Source organism: Micropterus salmoides, unplaced genomic scaffold, assembly GCF_014851395.1.
Source record: "Micropterus salmoides isolate LMB-PRFRI ecotype aquatic unplaced genomic scaffold, ASM1485139v1 Ms_hic_scaffold_6, whole genome shotgun sequence".
Classification (NCBI taxonomy): Eukaryota; Metazoa; Chordata; class Actinopteri; order Centrarchiformes; family Centrarchidae; genus Micropterus; species Micropterus salmoides.
The window spans coordinates 17,886,656-17,911,722 of record NW_024044348.1 but is presented as its reverse complement, the minus strand read 5'-3'; the positions used below and the strand labels follow the sequence as shown (position 1 = coordinate 17,911,722).

Genomic DNA, 25,067 nt, shown 5'->3' with positions numbered 1-25,067 from the left:
TCACAAACCAGCGCTTCAAAATCAAAAACACATATGAGTTTTCATATATTCATTTTAACTGCGTGGTCATGAGTCTGGCTCACTTTCATTTTTGTACAATTCCTTTTTAGACAAAACCCTTGCATTCACATACAGGAATGTCGATCACCCCTGTCTTTGTTGATTCAGATCTGGATCCAGGTGCAGATGAAAAACAATCTTGAGTGCTGTGCAGTTTTGTTTTGTAGCCATCTACCCCTCCATCCATCCATTGTCCATACCCACTTATCCCACTTATGCAGGGTCGCCGGGGGGATGGGGAGGCTGGAGCCAATCCCAGCTGACTTTTGCAGCCATATAAAGCTAAATTTAGAATAAAACTGAGGCAAAAACTTTATGGTCAGCTAGAGTGGTCAATAGCGAGAACGAATTTAGGGCTGACAGAAGCATTTCACTTCTACATGCACTGACTGAAAATGTGCTGAACGTTTCTATCCCTACTGGTTGTGTTTCATAAGGTAATTTGAAAAATGCTGTAACTGAATATATCTACAGAGCCCATGTACTTCAGTTCATCATCTTCCACTTCACAGCTTTTCCTGGCTGTTCTGTATGCACAGTAAGGACTTTAATCTGGTTTCCAGCTTGCCAGCAGCTGTTTGGTTTTTCCCTTTTTCCTCGGGTTTATAGACTAATCACAATTTACTGTTCACAAGAGAAAATGTTTTTTTGTGGTTAACATGTGGGCTTGATTGTAGCATCAAAACCCAGTCAGGGTTGCGAAGATAACTGACTCATCATCACATTTCAGAGGATGAAGAAATAGCCACATTACATATTCAAGTTGACATTCATCTACAAAGTTGACCTTCTGTATTCAAATTTGAATCGAATGATCATGGCACAGTACATGAATGTGATACTGGATGGATTCATATTTGTGGAAGCTTGAACGATTTGATATAGATTTTGCTTTTTAAAGTTGTGACAAAAAGCAATGTCTGATCAAGGATATCATTTGCTATAATATAGCAAAATGCCAGGCTGTATAACATTTACAGTCAGTTCTCTCTAAAGACAGCATGGACGGGTCAGCCGTTGTTGTCCAGCTCTTGATATTTTTCTAGTATGACACACATGAATATGACAGTCGTATCAGTGTTACTCAAGTTGTTTTGACAGCACTGTCTCATTCGATTTCTGCTTTTCCTTTAAAGTGTGATCTGTGTTTCTGCCTCTGTCATGCTTGGTTTTTTTTAAACCCTCACTAGACTACTTTGATTTGGAGACAAAGCTATCTCCTACAACTTTCATCCGTTGGATACTATCGACCTGAAAGGGCTTGATTGGTCTTTGAGAGGCCGAGCCGTATTCCTGTTGAAGTGTTGACTTTTGACTCAGGACTATGACAGGTAAAGAAAAACATGCAGAGATCAGGTCACAGTCTGTGTCAGCCATGGTTGAGGGGCACTGTTTCGACATTTCTTGTTTCATTGTTTGTGACAGTTCTTAAAATGTGAGCCATCACTCATTGAACGGTTGTTTGAACGGATTGATGTTTTTTTTTCTCTGAGGGGACAAGAACGTAGGGAGCTCTGTGAGGGGTCAGCCGATGTAGAGATAGCGTGCTAAGTCACTTTTAACCAAACCCCGGTTCCAGAACAATTTGACTTAAGGTGCATCTGTAATTAGTGGGGGTGCACTAGTAGCCACAGGGCGGGCTAGGGATATTAAGTTAACTAAGAACTCAGCCATTGCTTTTTCTTGGCCAAAGTTAAGTTAGGATAAGATTAAAACCTTGGCTTCGCAAGCCTAAACTGTAGCAACTTGAGTTGTATCACTCACTGTATTTACAAAGAAAACGTGACTAAGGTCACAGACACTAAGCATTGTGCTAAAATATTAACAATAACATTGCTGTCAGTGGGCTTATTTACTAGCTGACAACCCTGAGGAAAAACCCAGCACAAAGAAGGCACCTTAGGGTCCATGAAACATGTGATTTACCGCTCATTTATAATATCATTTAACAACAAAACTGTGACAACATTACTATGTTTTTTTTCATGATGGTTTTGAGATTCTCAGCATCCCCACTAACCTGGACAGAGCTGTAGACAGTAGTAAGTGAATACAGCGTGTCATACTTTTTCAGCAACAGATTGCTTTATGATTTAGTGCACGATGTAGGGCACACTTGACTAATGCACACATGTTTATTTACCGTTTACTACAGTTTCATTAAATTGTTTTTATTACATTACTATCATTGTTATTTATTATGTTTTTAACTATTCAACATTCGATGCAATGCATGCTTTTGCACCCTTGTAGAACCGGGCATGCTTTTTATGTAGTTTCTATTCAAAGACAAAGGAATAGAGAAAGAAAGTCACCCAGGTGCCAGTGTTGAAACATCAAGCTACTCTAACTTCTGCAGCATGCATCAGCTGTCTTCACCATGAAATGTTGTTTTTCTTTCCATTTTCCCCTCCCATTGTCAATAGCAGGTCTCCGTCCTGCTCTTCTGGACCTGCTGTAAAATCTGTTAGGGTTTGAGAAAACAGTCTCCAGAATGCATTAAAGACTTGTGTTTACTCCCTTGACATTCTTCAACACATCAATGACCTGTACCTTCAGGTAATCAATATCAGAGAAGTGACTAGTTGAGGCATGAAGATGTTTTGAGTGATGTTGCAGGCCAGCAGGATGTGTGGTTTACACTATTCTGAGTGTTCAAAATGACACTCAAAAGTGAAGGCCAAGGACACATTGTCCCTAGCCTAAGGTCCTCAAAACACAGAGGTTGTGTATTAAATTTCTTTTGACTGTCCCCCTACTAGACACACACGCTATTATTTTCACTGCAGCTTTAAATAACCCATTGCATCCACACATGCAGTTACATAATCAAACTTTCACTGGTCTTAATAACAGGTGCTCTTCTTTTTGACTGCTGCTGGTGACAGGAATAGGATGCAAAACACATAGATCAAGCAACACAAATCTTCAACCTGTTACCCTCTACTTTGCAACCCCCATTTTACTCCTACCATAAACCAATGCCACCATACTGTTTTTCTCTTTTTTTGCACATAAATGTGGAAATGTGGAACAGTACTTCATGGTTAGCCACGAAGAAGACCGTGCTCCGTAGTTAATTATATAAATAATAAGTCTGTGAATTATGTAGTTTAAGCTGCAGATCATTTTGCCAAGTGCGGTGGTGTCCTCTAGAATCAATGAGGTGATGCGTACACATCATTTCACCTTTCTTTATGGCATTAGCATGTAAATGAGTCCAAATCAGTTTCACACTCTGTGACTAAATCAGGTCACATTGGGAGGGAAGCAAAATGGCTGAGAAAGAAAGAAAGAGAGAGAAAAAAAGAACGAAAGAAACCCTTCTCCCACAGTGCTTGGTGAAAGAGAAACCCATTCATGGCTGCATTAATCATGGGTGGCACTAAAGAATCGCTCTGAGGTGACACCCAGAGTGTGTGTGTGTGTGTGTGAGTGTGTGTGAGAGAGAGAGAGAGAGAGAGAGAGAGAAGCATTGAAACAGCCTTATTCGTTAACTGGATCTGTCTGAATGTCTGCTTTCCCTTCACAGTTCTGTCATCTGTGATCTAGTTCAGTAAAAGTGAAACATCTGATGAATGTACCTGCAATTTTCACCACATTTGTATTAACTCTTCTCTGCTCTATAGTAGCTTCCTATTTCCTTGAAGTTGAAGGGCCCCTTACTTTATTCATCAAATAAGACAGGGCTAAACTCGAGTAAGTAGAATTGAAATGACTATTGATTGTGGTTTGAAAGCATTTTATCAAATCAGAATCCTTTCTAATCCTCTTTCTGACTCTGTTCAGCTTTGAACATTTCGTAGGTGACTAAATTTATAAATAACTCAAAGTTTTAGTTGAGATATAATGCCATTGTGTTGGCTGAGAAAACAGTAAGACAGTTTTAACTGACAGGCTTATTAATTCATTATGTTCACAACCTATAGCTCCATTTTGATAATAACATGAACAGCAACAGATATGAAGTGTTGATTAAGTTTGCCACCGTCCACTTTTCACTCTTCATGACAAGTAAACTAAGCTAATTTTGCTTCAGAGTTTATCGTATTTTAAGTATTTTTATCAGTATTTTTATCAGTATTGATCCAAAATCGGACACAACCCTAATATTGATGTATGAATCTTGTGTTACAAAACAATATGAAAAATTGAGACTATAAATATAGCTGCAAGCAGCAGTGCAGGGCACCAAGCCAGAGTGTATCAACCGAAATAGATTGCTCATGGACGCAGTGAAGACATGCCAGTACTGCAAGTACAAGCCACAGGAGGTGTGCTAGCTGTTGTTGAAGCACATGTGTATGCACATACACATGCATACTCCAATTACTGATAAGTGTAATAGTGAGTTTTAAGCTCAATCAGAGAATCTTATTTGGTTATTACAAAGGCCTCCTGTCACCGAACAGCCATTTCTGATCTCACATACTTCCTCATAATTGCAAATTAATCTGTCAGGACAGACTGAGCAGTCAGGACAGTCCTTCTAGTTACGCCCTTACTCTTGATCTTTACTGTTTCATTTGCAATTTACAGTTGTAGCCATTTTGTGGACATGTTAATCAATGATGTACTTAGTGATTTGTTTCTTACATAAGGTTTTTCCAAGATGCAAACACTGCATTTGTTTGCTTCAGCTATTAATGATTAGTTTGGCTTTCTTGGAGTTGTCAGGATTAGGCCTGCACAATATAAGGAAAATCTGCGATATGATGACATTGTTCAATATTGCGATGATAATATGACTTCCGATAAACAAAGTGTGCACATTAGTTACAGTTCCTATGTCAGCCTGGTTGTCTTTAACTTCAGAACAAGATTAGAATTTAATATTTTTTATATAACCAAATGTTGTTTCTAGAGCAGCAACAGTAACATTTACAACAGCAAAGCCACTATATAAACTCAATAATAACTCCCTCGAAACACATTTAAACTGTCCATAAAGTAAATCTAGTTCAGAAAGGATGAAAAACTCGAGTCAGTATCAGTCCTTCCTCCTGTCCTCTGTCCTCCCCTTTCTGCTGTTGATGTGATTCACTGCCTGCAGGTACCACTGGTTGAGAGAGCATGGGCTGGTTTCTCTTAGCTAGTGCCTGATTTTACAAGATTTTGCCAAATTTTAAGGTCCATGGCAACCAAAGCTAAACAGTTAGACTACAAACAGTCATCTTTTCTTTTAGCTTGATTGTAACAATTTGCTGGTTCACTTAATTGTCTCTCCGCTGCGGCCTATTTGGCCAGTGTGTGTGTTTGTGGAGACAACACAGAGAGCAGGGCACAGGCTGCAGTGTGATAATAAATACTACAGTCTTTAGCCTTGTTGCCCTTTTAATACAGGGTTTTGGTACTCATCCTAAATAAGGTTTTCTTATTCATAACATTTCCTCCAGAATTTTGTAAGATTATGAGATTTATGCAGACTAAAGAGGAAGATGTAGGCAGAAGAACTAACTTTGGCTAACAGTTGGCATTGTTAGTTTGAGTGTGTGTGTGTGTGTGTGTGTGTTTGTGTGTGTGTGTGTTAGTTAGAGTGTGAGGGGGGGTTTTCTAGTGTGTTAGTGTGTGTAGTGAGGTAGTGAGTGGCCTTGGTATACCCATTTTTCTAACCCTCCTGCTGCTTTATGAGTCATGAGATGACTCCTCTCCCTCCTGGTATGCTGTCACTTATGTCATTACTTAGGCTTAAGATGTATTCACCAAGCCAGCTCATTAGCTGCCGCATTTGTTTGATGAACAGCATGATATTAGCATTTAGATATGCAGAGAGCCTCACCTGCTGCTGTCATTGTTGGGCTGTGCAGACAAATTCACATCTGGTAAATTTCTTTTCTCACCAGTGAGAGGTTGCTGCTATTCAAATAAACCATGTCTATAGATACAGAGGTACATGTATTTCCATACGAAATGCAGCATGCTGTTGCTATTCAAGCATGACGAATGTGGATTGGGCTGAATCTTGAATCACTTTGGAGTACCAGCCTCTGGGCTGTTATTTCTATAGCCAGACATGTTTGTTGAGTGACAGCACAGATGATTGTTCATCATCTCTGTGATAAAGCTGATGGAGAACAAGTAGATGCCTGTTTTATCTACAGTGTGAGAATGTTCAGGAAGGAACTGCAGAAGAGGGGACCACGCAGATAAAAAAAAATAAAAGTTGCAAGAACAAATGGAAGAGAGAGAGAGAAAGAGAAAAAAATAAGTAGTGTTAGTAGTAGTTCTATACTTTTCACTTAAACAATTGTGGCAGATATTGGTTAGAGGTATTTTCAGAATACTTGATCCTTAGAGATGATGATTCTCTGATTGTTTTGATTGTGTTCCAGTCAAGCTTAGTTTCATTTAAATAGTTTTGAAAGTTGCAAACACATTGAATTAATCCACCTGAATGCTACAGGTGGTTGTTGCAAGTTGCACTTGTTTTTTAATTTGTTTTAAGAGCAATGGCAATCACTTTTCATTTGATGCAAATGCATTAGCAGTAACCTTCTGACTGGAGGAGGGGTGGTAAGGTCGTCTGAGGAGACAGCCAGTCAGGCGGAGACTGATGTGTGGACATTCATCCATGCTGCTTTGCTGTTGTGTGCTGGTGAAGGTTGAGATAAAAAAGGTACCACAGAACCACAGTAACACATCAAAGACCAGACTCAGCAGGTGCCTTTATATCTGACCCAAACCTTCCTCTTTGTCTGTGGTGTTGTTAAGTAGGCACACTTTTATTTTAAATGTACTGCTATATACACAAAAGTGCAATAGCACGTAGTTTGCAAACACTTTAAACAAATAAGGTTTACCAGCAGTATTCCCTTTACACACTAGCAATGAAATATTTTTCGTAAATCTCAACTTAAACACTAATGTAATCAAATTAAACATAAAACCAAAGTTATTAGACACTGCCAGGGCATTACCTTTTATCTAGCTTGTTAAAACAAGTTACCAGAGCCACATCATGATCATAATATCATAACAGGCACCTTCTGAGCAACCGTTTAAATAAGTCTGTATTCTTGTATTGTTTTTTTTTTTGAAAAGGTGTCAGCAGAAACATTTTTCTTTTATCAGGGAGCAGCATAAACAGTCTATGTTCAGTAGGAAGTGTCCCTGTTAGAGTGACGTGAAGTGGTCCCCTCACGCACATGCACGCCCGCTACCGAAGTTGAATTTAACTTTTGTATGCGACGCGGAGCACAAATCATTGGAAGAGAGACTGATCCTCGCTGAGTTTCCAGAATCTATTACTGTTTACTAAATAGGTCATCAACAGGAGGGAATTCGCATGGCAGAGCCGCAAAACTAGATGACGGCCTATTATGTAAAATTATGTAGCCTATAATTTTAACTTAAGTTAAATAGGCTAGAGCTGTGTAGTGCACAGAAGCTGTTGCCATGGTTACTATCCATAGAGTGCCTGCCATTTACTTGCGGAGCGCTGTCTCCCTTTCTGATCACCGGAGCAAAGAGCAACCTCATGAGGCCAAGCCACTACGTTGTGATTTTAAGAATGTTCCAAAGACCGACATCTTCCCCAATACAGCGTGCAGTGTGTCCACTTCGCTATGGCATTTGATTGCTTGTCTTGCTTTGTTTATCTACTTCTCCCACACGCGGCATCCAGCGTAGTCTGCCGAAGCCTCCCTCCACTGCTTGTTTGGGTGGGTGATTTGCAGGCTGATCAACATCTCACTCCTCCTGTGACCCATTGTTTGACTGTATGTGTATTCAGAGCCAGTGAGCAACGGACTTTCAAAATAATAATAATAAAAACTGCGTTAACATGCGATAAAATAATTTTCAGTGTTAATTAATTAATGCGTTAGCGCGATGATGACGCGTTAACGTGTCCAGCCCTAATAATAATGAACCACATTAGCACCATCAACAAGCAGCTAATAAGGATGAGCCCTCTCTAGTATTTGTGTGCCCATTCTGGTCTTTGCTGGTCTATGGATACAAGGTCAAATGTAGATGATTACAAGTAGGACTGGGTGAAATGGCCAAAAATGTTTTCACAATAAAAACATTTCATATCATTCAATATCGATAATTATCACGATAAATGTCAAATCATGATTTGGTTGGTTGGTTAATTATGTGGTTAAACTTTTCTTTATGATCAGAACATGGCAAACAAATCTGAGGTAGAACATTCAAAACAATTATGATGAAATCTTTTTTAACAAATATGATTAGTAAATCTTTTTTCAGTCTCTTTTCCTCAACAAAATAAATATGTTAGTAGAAAGATTTATTGACGATATATTGAACATTTGTTATATTGTTATTGAGGAAAATTATATTGAGATAATTTTAATTATTGTTTTATTGCCCAGCCCTAATGACAGTACATCAGCATATTTGTAGGGTATTATGTCTACAAAATATATGATAGCATCTGATAGTATAGTATCTGAGGGTGAAATTAAAACTACGAAAATACTAAGTTTACAGTATACTGTCAAAAAGTGTTCATCTATTCCATCTATTCTATTCCATCCTTAACTTATTTAATTAATTGATGGGAAACACAAAATTATTTTATTTTGTTGTTGTTGCTATGTTGTTGTTAATGAGTTATTTTCATATATGATGTTTTCCCAGAATGCACTGCAATTTTTGCAAAGTTTGTGTCTAGGTGGCTGTGGTAATTGTTTTAATGATTGTCTTGTCAAAATCCAGTAAATACTGGACACTTGAGTATGTTGGACATGTAAACATTCAATGTGCACAGTGGATCAGTGCTTTGAAACCCTGATGAAATACCTGGGATTTGCTGACTTGTGGGTACGGAGGGATACATTTATTGTATTTGGTTTGTTGTTGTTTAATACTGAAGAGTTTATTTTAAATGTTGCATTTATTTCTTTACACACAAATATCAATACCCAATAATATATAGCAAAATGCAAACTCCTAATAAGACGTCAGTCGCTGATATAATCCTGGCTGTTATCTGTTGTCCTTTGTGCATGCTAATGTGCTCAATAACAGGAAAGACATCCAGAGCGGTATATTGGAGAACTGTGAGCTTTTACAAATGGCTTTCAGTTTTCTGAGAGATAAACAGCTAATGATGAATATAAAGTCAGTAGACAATAAATATGGTGGTGTCGCATCTTAAATGCAGCACTGCAGACTTAAAAGATACACTCCCTTATAGAGATGACACACCCACACAGGGTCAAAACAGTGCTGAATAATGCTTACATCAGTGAGAAGGTGGAAGTGAAGGAAAGTCAGTCAATCTTCTGTTTTATTGTTGTGGGGTCAACCTGGTATTTACGTTTTATATCAGGGATGTGGTCTTTTAGAGCTTACTCTAAATAGCAGAGCATACCAAATGCCACCTGTTTTGTTGTCCTTCGCAACATAAACACACTTAATTCACACTAAATAAGTTACATTTTGAGGAGCTTAAAAGCGACATAGATGTTGATGTTACAATGTTTTTGTAATTTAGGGAACATTTTATGAATACTTTACTAATTACATCTCTTAATGTTACGTTTAACAACCAAACAAAAGTATGCATTTTCTGTGTCCCTAGACACATAAAGAGACAACACTGAACATCTTGTACACTGCACTAAACTAATTAGCGAAGCACTGCATCAAAGACTTTCTCGTAACTTCTGATTTCGGTTCAGGAGGCATTTCAAAGGTCAGAAGTGAGGTTCCACGCCTCAGCAATAAGCTCAAAAACATTCTGTTGATTTGGTCCTACATGCTGAAAGTTGAGCCGTCAGTGCTGACCTCTCAGATTCGGGTGAGTTGAGGCTAGCTGGAGAATTATAATGAGAGAATTAATAGAGGTGGGTTTGAACTGAATAGATAATGAATTTCAAAATAACAACATGATTTCTCGTGTCAGTGTTCACGGTACTACGTTATCATTACCCTGCCTTGATGTTATGGAAAATATTATGCACCATCTTCTTTGATAAAGCTTGAGTAGGATCACTGGAATTATGCGTATGTTTGATGTGTTTCCTCTGAACACTGACTGCTAAACAGCAGAGAGTAAAGCTGCAGGTCAGGACATCCATATTGGCCTGCTTGTAGCCAGTGGCTTGTTTATCTCTTCTGTGCCTTAGAGCCCTCTCATTTCATCTGTTCCATCTTTAGGTGCCTTCGGTCAGAAAAGAGAGCTTAGTTATTGCTCTGCGAGAGGAGGTCATGACAACATGCCAGGGAGCAACCTTGTAAAATGTTGACGGGGTGTAAAATGCCAGGGAACAGCTTATGCAAGGTTTTAAAGTGAACAGGGTACTGTAAGCCTTTGCCTGTCATGGCAGAGGAGGGAGGGAGGATGGGAATCAATGTGGATAGATTTCCTGCTGGAACTGTGCATAGAAGTGGGTTGTGCATCTTTCAGCTTCTGTATTTGACCATTGTGCACACATGTATGTATAGTATTGAGGTCTGTGGACTATTCTCATTAACATGCCTTCTCTGTATCAGGTTCATAAAAAAACAAAAACATTTTAAGATGTGAATTCATCATCGTATCACATCAAATTTCCCCCTGAGACTGTCTTACATGTTTTAAAACATTACAACATATAAACACTAGAAAGGCACTCAGGAAGCGCAGACCTCCACCAAGGCCAATAGTCCAGTCTTTTATGAAATGCAAATCTGCAAGTGCACCCACTATTTGGATATATTTCCAAAACTATTAGAAATACGGTATGAAATATAGAAGTACCTGAAGACTCAAAATCTCAGCACTGCATCTATTAAGTGCTTCTAAGATGCAAATATTATAACACACACATAATATAACATACATTAACATGTATATGTACAAATATCAATTGCTTTGACTGAAATAAAATCATGAAAATGGCAGCTTCTTATCAAATACAGAAAAACTGTGCAATGTGGTTGTAACAACAACAACAACACATGCGGACAAAGCAGGTGGAAATATGTGTTTTCTGCTGTTTCAGATTTTTTACTGGAGTTGTTGGAGTGAAATGTTGTCTTCACTTCACCTGGTTCAGTGTGTCCACTGTGGCTTCTCTGCTCTGCTGTCCGCTCTGGCTAATCCAAACTTGAGCAAAGTCAGGCCTCTTTGCTTGTGTTGTCATGAAGGGGGGAAATAGCTATAGAGACCAAAACTGTTTCTGTACCACGATATAAATATGTTCATTTCTGCTGCAAAGTTGGGCATTTTAACATGGAGGTTTGTGGGGATTGACTCGCTCAAGTGGCCATTTACTGAACTGTATTTGGCACTTTCAAGTTGGCTTCATTTTTCAGCCCCGGGGGTTGCCGCTTGGTTCTTGGCCCATGCTACACCCTTCCACCAAGTTTCATGAAAATTGGGCCAGCAGTTTTTCCATAATCCAGCCGACCGGCCCCCAAAACATAACTTTCTTAGCAAAAGTAAAAATCTGCTTTGAATAAGATTTTTTGTCTGATACAATATCGGTTTTCAAAATTACTTAAATTATTCAAAAATCCATGATCTATATGCAAATGTGTTCGACACAAGATGTCTCCTACTTCACTGAAAAGTCCATTATCAGTGTGTGTCTGTGTCTGTGTCTGTGTCTGTGTCTGTGTCCGTGTGTGTCTGTGTGTGACCTGCAGGTTTCAAGTTTCCATATCACACTCACAGAGAGAAGGAGCAAAGTGTCAAACTGAAATTTGGACATATTCACAACTTCTCTGCCACAGCATGAACAATCAATGTCAGCAACAGACGGAGGGTCTGTCGTTTTTCTGATTCATTCAGTCTGATTATTTTTTCCGCTGACAGCAGAGAAACACTACATGGAAGTATACAGTCGGGAGAAGCAGCAGAAGTTTTTTTTTTTACTTCTTTACTTTTTTTTACTGCTGATACACAGAGTGTGGATTTTCAGTTTTGATGCTCATGCAGCAATAAATATGAGAGGACACTAAACTAGATGCACATTTACACTCAGCATCATTCCTAATCATCTGTCCTGCATTGCTTGCGCAATGGGCAATATGGGACGCTGTTGGCAGAAATCAAAAGTACTAGAACTGTGTCGTCATTTAAACTAATACTTTTTTTTGTTAGTGTGACCCTGTTGGATAGTTTTTAGAATATTTGGTATGTTTGATAACCTACATGGTGTTGTAGGTAGTACTTTTTAGTGCTAAGGACAAATAAATTTTTTTTACATGGTTTGTAACTACTTTTTGATTTGGGCCTTTGCAAAAACAAATGATGCCCTTTTTAATTGCAGATAATTGTGCTATTATTAAACCTATTATCATCATCTTTTAAGAGTTCTTGTGTGGGACAATTTTCATTTTTGTAATGTGTCATGAGGCTGAAATAGGTACTGGGGGTGTCTCATAATCTGTCCATGGACCCACAAATTGCTCAGTTTTCTCTGTAAAATATCTATTTGTATTCAGTCACATGCTCATGTGCACTCTGGCTCGCCTGTCTATTTTATGGGTTGAATGCTTACAGCCAATACTGGGATTAGTCAGGAATGATCTATGGCATTGGCATGGAAATGAAAGAAAGCAGAAACAAAGGCACAGTACTAGCAGTTACTAATGAAAAAATGTGATTTATGTATCTAGATTTAAGCTAATACAGAAACTGTGAAACAAATGTGCCGTGCGTGCTAAGATAACATGGTGCAGCTGGGAATGAGGCTACACAAGAGCCCAAGATCGCTAGATTGCAGCTGACTTGAGTATCTCCTTTTTATAAATGTTTTTTTCCTTTGGGTTGGTCGTAAATGTGATCTGCTGAGTGTTTTGTCTGAAACACTGTAGGCTACAGCTGCAGTGTGCTGCAGTGTGAGTTGGTCCTGTGGGACCAATACAAGCCTCAGGGCTGTATGCAAGTACACTCTGTGTTATGTATTTTTCACCTTGTGGGGACAAAAATCTGTTCACACCATCTGAAAACAAAAATTTGGTCCCCACAATAACTATTTGTTAATTTAAGGACTAAGACTTAAGTGTTTTAAGGTTAGAGTTATGCTTAGAATAAGTTTAGGGTAAGTGTTGGAGTCAAGCATGTAGTCATGGTTTAAGTTGGTGTAAGACTTCACGGAGTTGTGGAAAGTCAAAGCAATGTCCTCGCAAGTACAATACAAATGTGTGTGTGTGTGTTGCCATTGAAAATTAATTGAATGTGTTTTTAGTTTTTGAGAACAAATGGCTGATGAAGCGGCCACTTAAAAATTTCTCTGTTCCATTCTATAGCTGCTTTTATCTTTATACTATGCTCAGGCGTTGGTTGTCTTATCTCCTATCTACCAAACTTCAGATTCCTCTGGGAACTGAGTCAGCAAGTGTTGATCACTTGCAATTTAAAACCATTTTGCTCTTCTTTTGATTCCCCCTCTCCAACATTTGGCCAGACAAACCAATACAGCTCTGCTGACCGCCCAACAGCATACACATTGTATTCAGTCCTTTTTTTTTTTAAAGAACAGCTGTTCAGGAATTATTGCACACTAGCCAAGTGGAAATGTCTTGGTATGATTTTCTGTCATTTAGGAATTATGGCAAATTAACTATTCTGTTATTTGGCACAAAGCTGCCACTGTTGCTGTCTTCACAACATCTTATACTTGCCTAGTTTTTTAACCCCATCTGACCCGATCACTTCACTCACCAAAACCCTCGCTGGTTGTTGTAGATGATCAGACCGCCACATAAAAGGTGTAAGGCTACTGGTGTGTTTCCTGGTTAACTGAACTGCTGAGTGGGGACAGCAACTTGAGGCTGTCACAAGGGGACTGTGAGGGTGAGTTGTGACATGTGGCCTTGCCTTAGTGGCAGATGGTGAAGCCCTGTTTGGGAGAGTACAGCTGAGCTAATGTTGCTGAGCGACTGGGTTTGCTGTAACTGCTGCCCTGAAATCTTGTTACTGACCAGCCAGTCTACAGTCATGTAGAAAAGTTCCTGTTACTTGAAAATAATAATAATAAAAAAACAGAAGTTTGCTGTTTTGGTATTGGTTACTGTTGTTTGGATTAGGTTAATTTGTTTGTTTTTATTTGTTTTGTATGTTTGACCTTATAATTACAAATTACTGTGTATATATTCAGTACATAATGTTCAAGTATTGCAATGATATCTTCTTTCTAAACTATTACTAGACATTAAGAATTACCATAGCCAATCCTACTTTAAATTTCAACATCATTTCACTTCGCTTAACATTCCTTTATTTATTTGTATTATAATAATAATATGATTTCTGTGCAGAAATGAGTGTCAGTGTGGATCTCTGTCAGGAACGTTTGTACAGGATTTAGACAACCTACTTTTATCCCCAGCATGATGCAATTGAAAAACTTGTGTAATAAATTTGGTACCTTATTTCAGAGTCGAATGGCAGCTGCCCACAGTGTCACTTTATTTTTTTAGTTGAAGCCAATTCGAAAGTGCCTTTTTTTGTGTCCTCTTACCACTATGACCCTACAATTGCATTTTTCATCATCAGCCCCTCTTACTTTCTGCACATCCAGACAGGAGAAAGAGCTTAAAGCTCAATCTTCATGCTGAACAGTGTGTCTTTCTTGTGGGTTTTCAGTTTGATGCTCAGTTTGACGCATTCTCTCCTTTTGTGTTTTAGGTCATCGCCTGGAGCAAACAGTAGGGCTGCTCTGCCTACCTACAGACACCAGTAAGTCAGCTTTACTGTGCCTTGGCAGCTCATTACAATGTAATAGTATACTGAAGTGTGTGGGAGGAATTCTTAGAGTGTCGCATGAAAAGTTGTCAAGTTATCCCAAATTGTGGAGACAGTTTAGACTTGGCAAATGTGCACACGAATAATGATAGAGTGACCACTGTTCGAAGTTGTGTGTTTCTGTGTTGTGTGTTTCTGTGTATCAGCACACTCTTGGGGTGGGACTTGAATCGACAGACATTGCAACCTCTGGGCCCTAGGGAGCTCCTTAACTTGCCTGGCTCTCCACTGAGTGATGCCCTCCTAAACAAACAGAGAAGGGAGAAGCCAAGCAGAGGCAATAAGGACTAAAAGGATCTAAAACAGTATGGATTGAGATGGTTGAGCAATTTTGTTGTGTTGAGTTTTTTTTTTTTTTTTAAATAAGGTGACAAGGTGACTTTTCGTAGTGTTTAAGGCTGCATTAAAGCTTGCATCTTAAGTATATCCAACTGTATGGTGGAGCACTGAAAAAACAGAAGTCCTCTACTGTTACATTAATGCTGATTAGCTTGTGAGCTTATACCAGTCCATGTTAAGCAAGAAAAAAAAACGCGGTTCCAGACAAGACAACTCACACGCTTCACACTGTTAGTGTTTTTACGCATCAGAGACAAAACCCATTAATTGATATCCGTAGCTGGTACAGTTTTAATGTTTTGCAATGGCTGATTGAAAAACAGTTAGCTACAAAAAAAACTTTCATAACAGTTAAGTAATATTTTATATTACATAGTTGCAGCTGCTTACTATGTATGTATTTTTTGTGTGGCTATTGAATTTAGTGGCTGTTCTAGCTAAGCAGAATGGGCCTGATTAGATATCATACAATATTACTAATGATAGTTAAAATGATCTGTGCAAATAATAAAAAAGTACAGCCACATTATTGATGTGTACTTTTTTAGTCAAAATTTTGTGATAGGTCTATGTCCACGTCACCCAGCTCTTCGTAGGCACAAGTACAGGGTGAGACGTCAGGAACAAAATAGAGAGAGAGGAGATGGAGAGGAAGCAGGCAGCTTGTGTGCTGATGGAGGAGGGAGAGCATCATGGGAGCATCCAACTGAAGACATATTGTAGAGGGGTGGGAGGAAAAGGATGCAAAAACAACAGTTGAGCAATCCAAAGTGTTGTGAGCCTCTCAACACTGCCGCCCCTCATCATTTATTAATATTCTGCTAGAATATTCATCCACCCCGATACAGAGAGAGATAAATTAATAGAGCCCTGTATCATCCTGACACTTGACAGTGTATCACAGCTTTTGTTATTGGAGTCACTTGAATATCAACCATCATCAACCGGCTCCCTCCATCCCTTCCACTTGCGTGCTTATTTCATGTTTACTTTTGATTTTGACCCCATCCCTTTCTGTAAAGGGATTAAAGAGAGATAGGGCAGGGCTGTTTGTTCTGGGTTTTTGACTATGAGCCGTGACGTGGTCTGAAAGGAGCTGTGACTCCAGAACCAGATCACTGACACCAGCCTCACAAGCACACTCACACTTGAGTAGGTCCGTAATCAGCCTTAAAATAGGTCTCCATCCATCTGCATGCCACTGATATGGGAAATCCATGGCTGTTAGGTTAAGTTTTGGGGATGGCTGCATTTGGAATTTGAGTCATCCAGTGCAGTGGTGTGTGCTCAGTCTGCCAGCTCCTATGCTTCACTTATTCTGGTGAAATCCTTTGAAGATGAAGGGAAGGACAAAGAATCTGGCATTCCTGTAATTTATTTATAAATCATCAAAAGCAAGAGCGGCGCCATTAATGTGTACACTGGTTCTGCGATACCACACTGAATGTACTGATAACTAACCTCTAAGTCATGGTGGAATTCGATGCCACGCTATGAAGTCGGCCACATCTGTCATCACATATGCTGTTAACTGTGCGAGGAATCATCTGTACTTTCCCTCTCTTCTTCTTTCTTCTGCTTTTCTTAGGGATTGCAATTATCTGGAAACTTCAAAGAATCCACACTCAGTATTTTGTGTATATGCACTGTATGTATGTGGGCCCGTGTCTGCGTCATAACAGAGCATGAAAACTGTTCTGCTTATTAACCTTTTGTCAAATTTTGCTGCCCTGATGTGGGAATTTTGACTCACAAAAGTGTTTTCACAAATGGCTTCTTATTTAATTTAAAATTACTTTTAAATTGCTGCTGAATTACCAATTTTCTAGAAATGTCTGGTTGCCATCGTGCATTTCCAACGAGAATAGGTTGCCCAAATCATTGTAAAAATCACACTAGAAAAATAATGTATTGTAACACAATAAACTGTGTGGTTTAAGTTCTAGTATTTCCTACAAAATGGTTTGAGTTGTAGCTTAATAAAAATGTATGTTATCCTAAAAATAAACACGTGTCAAAAGCATGAGTTAAACTAATTTATAGAGAATTCACCAATCTAGATATATCTAATCAACAATTGGTAATAAATGGAGGAAGTGGATTATTTTTGCAGTAATAAGAAGGGTTACCTAATGTACCAAGTCAAACCTCATCATTTCAACCCGAACCGAAGACTTTCTGTGAAAACGTAAAACCTATGAGGGGAAAATATGAATTGAAGTAAGTATGTTTATATAGGGCCTTTCAAGAGCAGGGGTCACTAAGTAACCACAATAAAAAACAAAACAAATAAAGACAGAGCACCAGACATGGAATATAGACATCAAGCTAAAAACATACAAAGAATAAGATTTAATAAGACATTAAAACTAAACAAAAGAAAGTCAATAAAATATGACTATTTGGTATCTTCAATAAGGACGGGGTGCAGTATTTGCCAAGATAAAACCATAAAATGTACATTAATGTGGACAGTGGCAGTGAGGTTGGATCTAATGTATTAACAAAGCAGAGTTCGTTTTCAGATATTAGCTAACAAAGGAATAATAATCTGCTCCCTTCCAATGTCAGAACAGACATTAACTAGAGACAAACTGCATAAGTGAACGATCAAATTACTTCAGCAATGCAATTATATGCTTACAAGTCCTTATAATGGTGCGATTATAATGTCACCACTTCATTCACTTCTGTAGGTCAGTAAGAGAAGGTCAGACTGCAGGGTCAAATACAGAATACTGAATCAGGACCTCTGATGGTTCAGTGTCAAGATCAGAGAAACCTCAGTAGGTGAACCTCCAGGCTTTTTATTCACAAGGCCACTACACTGCCTGTTAATACTACAGGGACTAAATGGGGGAAAGGTCCATGGTTTAGTTTTAGAGCGAGTAGAGAGACCAGATACAGAGTGATATGATGTAAGGGGATTCAAATGAGAGATGCAATAATCCAGATTTTTCTCGTCGTGGGATCAGTGCTGCTGTTGGGCCTGTTTGGTTAGCCAGCCAGGCCTGCTGAGCCCTGTCAGACCTTCTCTGTCCTTGCTGTCTCTTATGATCCCTGGCACATCCCAAGGGACAGTGAAATTAGTACTCAGCACGTAACAGCGAAATGACTGAGGCAATGTATCTACAAGCTGTCATCTTTGGCATTGATTTATTTCTCCTCAGATCTGACCTTTCATCAGATAAATACACATGACAGTTTTCTGAATGAGCCATTTCTACATACTGGTGGAACATAAACATCATCAGTGAAAACATAATCCTACACTTACGCTGAAAGTCAAAACGCACTTGCTTTTTTTTAGATAACATTTAGGATAAAACTATATCTTTACTGCAGTCATAGTACACGGCAATTTTTGTGTCGCATCAATAAAATGTCCTTTCGACTCAAGTCAGTTTTGTGTATATAGACAGGGATTTGCTGTCTGTACAACATAAATCACCCTCTGTCTTTAGACCCTCGGTACCAATAAGGAAAAAACGTTGTGCTCTCTTATACATTTAAGCAAAACAAGGCTGCTTTAACAGGAAAACATGGTAGAAACCATAGGAAGAGCAACAAAAGAGGGCTCCAGGGCATAATGAGAGATGCAAAGTAGATGAAAGAATATTATCTCCAACCGTACTAAGTGTCAACAGTTTTGGTTTGCACTTAGTTTAATTACTCATGAGCTTTTGCTGCATATTGTCTCATCTATTTCATAAACTTGAGAGCACAAAAGCATTAATGCCTCATTGCTACAGCCAAGAAGCCATCAAAATCTGCAGGCAAATGGGCGGTGCGTTTTTGTGCATTTAGGCTTCGTAACTGTTAAACTTTCTAAATTTTTATCCCCTGAAGTCACTTAGTGGTTTTCCTTAATGTTGTGTGGTACTGCAGATTTCTGGGTTTTTTCTGGGATCTCTGTTTCTTTAATCTGTATAGTCTGCAGTCTACTTTTACATAAGTTGTTTTATATTTTCTGCCCTATTTTTATTGAAGATCCTGCTTATATTTATTTGCCAGTAGTTTTATATTTCAGTCCGCTTTGGTTTATGCATTTGCTGATTTAATGTTTTTATTTATTATATACATTTTTACAATACATTACAATACAACTATCACTGTAGACCAGTAACTTCAGTGAAACATACGATTCATTAATTGTTTTAATTGTGTAATATTGGTCTATATTAATTTGCACATACAACAAAATTCAGTTTTCTGGCATGTGCAGCATTGCTACAGCATTTATTTCAGCTCTGACTCCTTTTTCTTTCCCACCAAACATTTATCACACCTGCAGTTCTCAATGTAGCCTTTCCTCTCTTTTTCACTCCTAAAATCCTGTGCATTCCTTATACATAAGGAGAACAAGACTAGACAGAATGCTGTTCTGTTCTACATAAAAATTTAATTGCTGGAAATGTTGTATGGAGATGGCAAGAGTTGGATGTCAGTATGAATTACAAAAGATTCTTTGCAACAACAAAAATGGCAGACCATGCCCTCCCACTGGATATTACTAAACCCATATGGTGTATATCACTGCCTACCAGTGATATATTTGGTATATTTGACAATATATTTATTTTAACAATTATTACATTAAGCTAAATGTAACTGACAGATTAATCAATAGTCAAAGTACAGGTTATTTGCACCCAGAGCTGCAACAATTAGTCGATTGATCAATTAGGTGATCAGCAGCTATTTTGATAATCGATCATTTAGTTCACTTTTCAACCAAAAGTGCGAAACAATTTTTGGTTCCAGTTTTTCATTTGTGAGGATTTTCTACTTTTTTCTGTTTTAGGTGAACTTAAACTGAATTTCTTTAGGTTTTGGACTCTATGTTAGACAAAACAAGACATTTGAAGACTTCTACATTTTACACTACAATTCTACACAATCTACAATTTACAATTTATCACTATTTTCACTATTTTCAGACATTTTATAGATATTAAAGAATTAATCAGATAAAATAAATGGCAGACTAATCTAAAATAAAAATAATCTTTAGCCCTAGATGCAACCCTGGACAGCATCTTACATACTTGCACCTGTCATAAAGATTGAAAACCATTTTCGCCCCAATAGCAGTCTATCAACATTAATACAACCTCAGCTCAATTTTATTTTGTTCCCTTTCTTTTGTTTTAGTTTGACTTATATTCACAATACAATCCCAAATACTAATCATCATCATATTTGATCTGAATGTGAGTCTTGATAAGTAATCATATATTCAAATGAAAGTCTTCTTAACTGCTTACTTGATCTTGATTTGTTATCCAGTTTGTTATCTTTTGACTCATTGGGGATTTACACTGTGATAGAAAAGAAAGAGATCAGGTATACTCTTGGATGCCTGCTGTCAAATAGGTTGAGATCCCAACGCTCTTGCTATCAGGTCGCAAAGAAGAAAACTGGAGCCTTTCTCCCTTTAGTAACAACAGTGAGTGAGAAAAGGGAAGTGCAACATCCTTCCATCTGCAAAACACAGAGCTTAACAATGATATAAGCAATATATTGAATAATGATTAAAAGAAAGAGATTTGGTATTAAACATAATATGATCAGGATATCTCATTGATATTGAAGATTAATAAATTGAATTGATCTTCCGATTGTAAAATACAATCTATACAAAATAAAAAAAAAATACAAAGCTATGTGACAGTAGTCACGTAGACAGAAAGAGGGTGGTGGCTGATTTGACAAAGAAACTCAGCTACGGAGTAGGATATATAAAGAGGAGTCAGAGAGAGATCGGGGTTATTCCTCAGCAGATCTCAAGAGGCATCGGACTCGGAGCAAGACCATCACCGCACCGGACCAAGAGCCCAAGACAAGAGATGGGGATTTGAACAGCAAACAACTAGAGAACACTTCAGAGATTCTTCAGGGGACTTCAAGAGATCGAGCCACAGAGGGTAACCACAACGACCAAACCAACTGAAGAATCATTGGACTCTGAAGATTTTCTCTCACTCATGATGCAATGAAGACTGAAGACTTTTGAAGACAATTTGAGGGCTTCGGACAAAGCCTCAAGTTTCCACCAGGGTCATCAGCCCAGCAGCGGAGGAAGGATTTCACCGGCCGGGACAGCTCCTTCCCGTCCCTTTCTCTCCAAAAAGAAGACATCAAAAAATACTCAAGCTCAGCTATCACAATCAGCTTTTGAATTTTAGAGATTTTATCAGTTTACTCAAGTTTTAATCAGTTTAAGTGCCCTTGCCCTTGCTTAATTTTGCAATAAAATATATAATCACTGCATTTAAAGTACAAGTAGTAGACATTGAACTTATTTCTTCACTAAGGTAGTAATTCATTAGGTAAAGTGTGTTTAACATCTTTAAGGTTCTTATAGGTTGCTCTAGCCAACGAAATTAACTTATCCTTGGGGCCTATTTTCCTGGCCACTAAACACAATCCTAGCAACTATACCAAGTGCACTGATCAATGAGAAGAGAGCTGTCGTTAACGGGCGTGGCTGGGGTGGTATTTGGCTCTAGGGCTATTCAGTCAGGTGCCATTTCAGAGTAAGCAGGGTAGGCGTTCGGAAGAAGACAGTGAGAAGCTAGGCGAATCTCTTCGACACCAGCTTAAACAGTCCTCAGTTATACCTAATAGGGTAATACCCATAGCCCTAGAGGATCGGACCCTTTACGACGGAGAGCTGGTCCAGTACCTCCTGAACAGGGGTAACTCGGGATCTAACACTGCATAGTGTTGCCTTGGCATTCACTATTTTGAAGCAGTGCACACAGAACAGACACAATGTAATGACGCCAAATCTCAACAGATACATGTTCTCCCACTTTGTCTAGGTATAACGCTGAGCCGGAGTCAGCCTCATTGCCAAACCCAGGCACTGACTGCGTTCCTGCTTGGCACAGTTTCCACTGAGCAATGTGATTTCCCCAAAGAAATCTAGGTTTAGCGATCCGCAATCTTAAAATAGCTTTGAATCATACATTATTACATAGCAGGCCTTCCTCCTCTCTCAAACTGCACTTGCTGCTGTGATTATTGTCTCCTTGTTTTCTCCAACCTTCAACATCTGAAAAGATTCCCCAATCTCATTAGCATAGCTTTATAGTTGATATGAAGAGACACAGAGATGGCTTTTCTGTCTCTCAAAAGTAAATGCACTTAAAAAGAAAAAAATCCATTGTAGATTATACAAAACAAATGAATAGCTATTCTCACGTTTTTTGACGTTTGAATGTGTGAAAGAACAGTTGCTGGGGAATACGGAAAACATACAGCGCTGCTTTTGGGACATAAGGGAATGTATTATGTGTTTGTGTGAGAGTGGAGTGGTGGGCAGATTTCAATCTTCCAGCCTGACTCAGTGTGTTTCCCTTGGGTTCAGTAAAGCATAAAGCATGCTGGGAGGTGTGACACCTCCTCCTGAACCTGCCACTGCTTCAGGAGGATTGATGTGACAATTTCTCACACAAACACACACGCACACACCACACTCAGATGCAAGTCAGATTCAACAAACTAGAGCCACGGTGTCAACTGTTAGCACACACTCTCATACAGGTCCAGAAACACATATACACCCACACATTCGTACACACACAGATGTCAGTGCAACATGGGACTGGACTGATAATCAAAATCCAGCCTCTTTGTGTCTCTCTGTCTTTTGTTCTTGTCAGGAGCGGCGCTGGTCCTCTGTGTGACCGAGCAGGCGCTGTCTGCATGATTAATCCTCAGCCGGTCAGCTGGCCAGCAGTGATACTGAAACCAAACAAAAACTCACACAGAGCTTAGCAGCGTGCACGCTCTCATGGTCCGTTTCAGGATGTGCAGAGGCGTGCAGGTTGGGCTCAAAAATCGCATCACTGCAAAGCAAAGAAGAGAACATTCTGCCATGTTGTTTTTTTCAGGGGCAAACATTGACACATGGGAAACCTGAGCACCAGGCATGCTTTGTTTTCCATTTACAGCTAATTGCAGTCAACACTTTGGTGGGTTGTTTTCAAAGCATTTCCAGAAGGAAATACATGTATCCTGAGCATGTCTGTATAGATGTGGAAAAAGGCAGGCTAGGGCTGATGGTGTGAGCACTACAGTGTGTGTGTGTGTTTGTGTATTTGCTGTGTGTATTCACGTAAGTGATGTGAAACCTGATGAATATTTTCCACTAGTTTTCCCCGAGGGGTTGTGTGATTGACCGAACCTAGAAGTTATTTCATGTGCCTGCCACCAAACCGCATTAGCGGGCCCGACCGTTTCCGCTCAGCCTGTCTGTCTCTCAACAAGATAAGGGGATATTTTCCAGTCCAGTATTGCTTGCTCTGTTCTGTGCTGTCACTGAATACAATGACCATCACCACATTCAATGAATATTATTAGCATTTTTCTAAGGATTCTGTCAATATGGAAGACAGCTCTGTGGGAGTAGAAGTGCTTGCTGTTTTTCCTGCAGTCTGTTATCTGAGCTGAGTTTTGGAGAATAAAGTTGATACTGCCGTGTAGTGACCAGTCTAAATACAATTATGAGGCAGCTGTTGAACGTCCACTGTCACCAGTCATTAACAAGAAGTCACTTGGCTCAGCAGTTTTGAGCTGCTGCCGTCGTTTCAGTTTAAAAGCACCTGACAGAGGTAAAGAGAGTGAAGGCCACTGAGAAATAACTGCTGTTGATTAAAAGTTGACAAGGAATGAGGATTATAGGCCGAAGGAGAGGGTTGTTTGTGGAGAGGGGTCAATAAGAAGCAATGTGAAAGACCTCTAACTGAGGGATCATATGGACCATTGTGTCAGCCAGGGAGCAATTCTCACCTTCATCTCTCCAGACTTTAAGTGACAATTCAGGAGGAATGACAGGTCAGTGTTGCAAACCAGTTGGTTAGTATTATTTTCCATTCTGCTTCAAGCTTTGCAAAGGATGATATTTGCAACTGGTCAGCGTTAGCCGGCAAGCTAACGTTATCTAACTTGAACCAACTAAAACACAAAATCACAATATATTTCATGTGATTTGCAGTAATGTTAGTTTACCTGTCCAATAGGATGAAAGCCAACTCTGGGTCGTTTTTTATATCCAAAACAAAACGGAGGCCTTTCGAAGTTAGATGTTTTTGCCCTACCTTGATCTCATCGTCTCGCTTTGCCTGCTGTGGTGTTGTTGTTCAGAATTAGTAGGCAGGAGGCTCGGATCATGCATGAACGAAACAGCCTATGTAAACCAATGGATTTTGCAGAAAATTTGACCAGATTTCTTCACATAGGAAGCAGCATAGTGGCTGTACCAAGCAACCGAGAAAGCAGGCGAATGGTTTATTTTTTTATGTGAGTTACAACCCGTTCACAATGTGGGAACATAAAAATTTGATTATTTGCCTTAAAAAACTAAATATAGCGCCTTTACGAAAAAAAATTAAATCCAAAATGATGATATTGTATTGTATATTGAGTATTTTAACAGTTTCAAAATTTGCCCCAAGGGTGATAATGTATGTAAAATGTGTATTTCATATATTTACACATTTCTAGAAGAACATCCCCACTGACTGGACTGTGACAAAACTTGACTATTGACTGACTGCCATGTTCAAATTGACACAGATTGTTCCAAATGATTTGCTACAGTTACAAGAAGGGCTAGGTTAAAATATACTAGCAGTGTTTCCCCCAGGATGCAGATGTAGCAGCAGAGGTGAAGTGAACTTTTTTTTTGTGTGCTTGCAAAGCACAGCAATTTGGTGGGGGGGTTTGGGGTTTTTCCACCAAGAACATTTAATGTTTTCCAATAAAACAATATCCCATTTCACATTTCTCATTTTGGACCATTGTTATTACCAAATCTCTGTACAAAAAGTTGGAAACGCTAGAGCAGTAGTTGGCAATAGGTGGCCCATAATATCTGTCCAGCGGCCAGATTGCTTTGATAGCAGAAAAATAATAAATTTATAACAGCTGGTGCTGAATTAGATCTCAG

General features: G+C 38.9%; 1 protein-coding gene across 3 annotated transcripts in view; it reads left to right on the top strand.

Moving 5' to 3' along the window:
* apba2b (amyloid beta (A4) precursor protein-binding, family A, member 2b) overlaps window positions 1-25,067 on the top strand; it is a 71,885-nt gene that overhangs the window by 4,498 nt on the left and 42,320 nt on the right. For all 3 annotated transcript variants that reach the window (XM_038701341.1, XM_038701338.1, XM_038701339.1), the window contains exon 2: window positions 14,654-14,704. The gene's annotated coding sequence lies outside the window, so the exon portion shown is untranslated. The remainder of the gene's footprint in view (window positions 1-14,653; window positions 14,705-25,067) is intronic.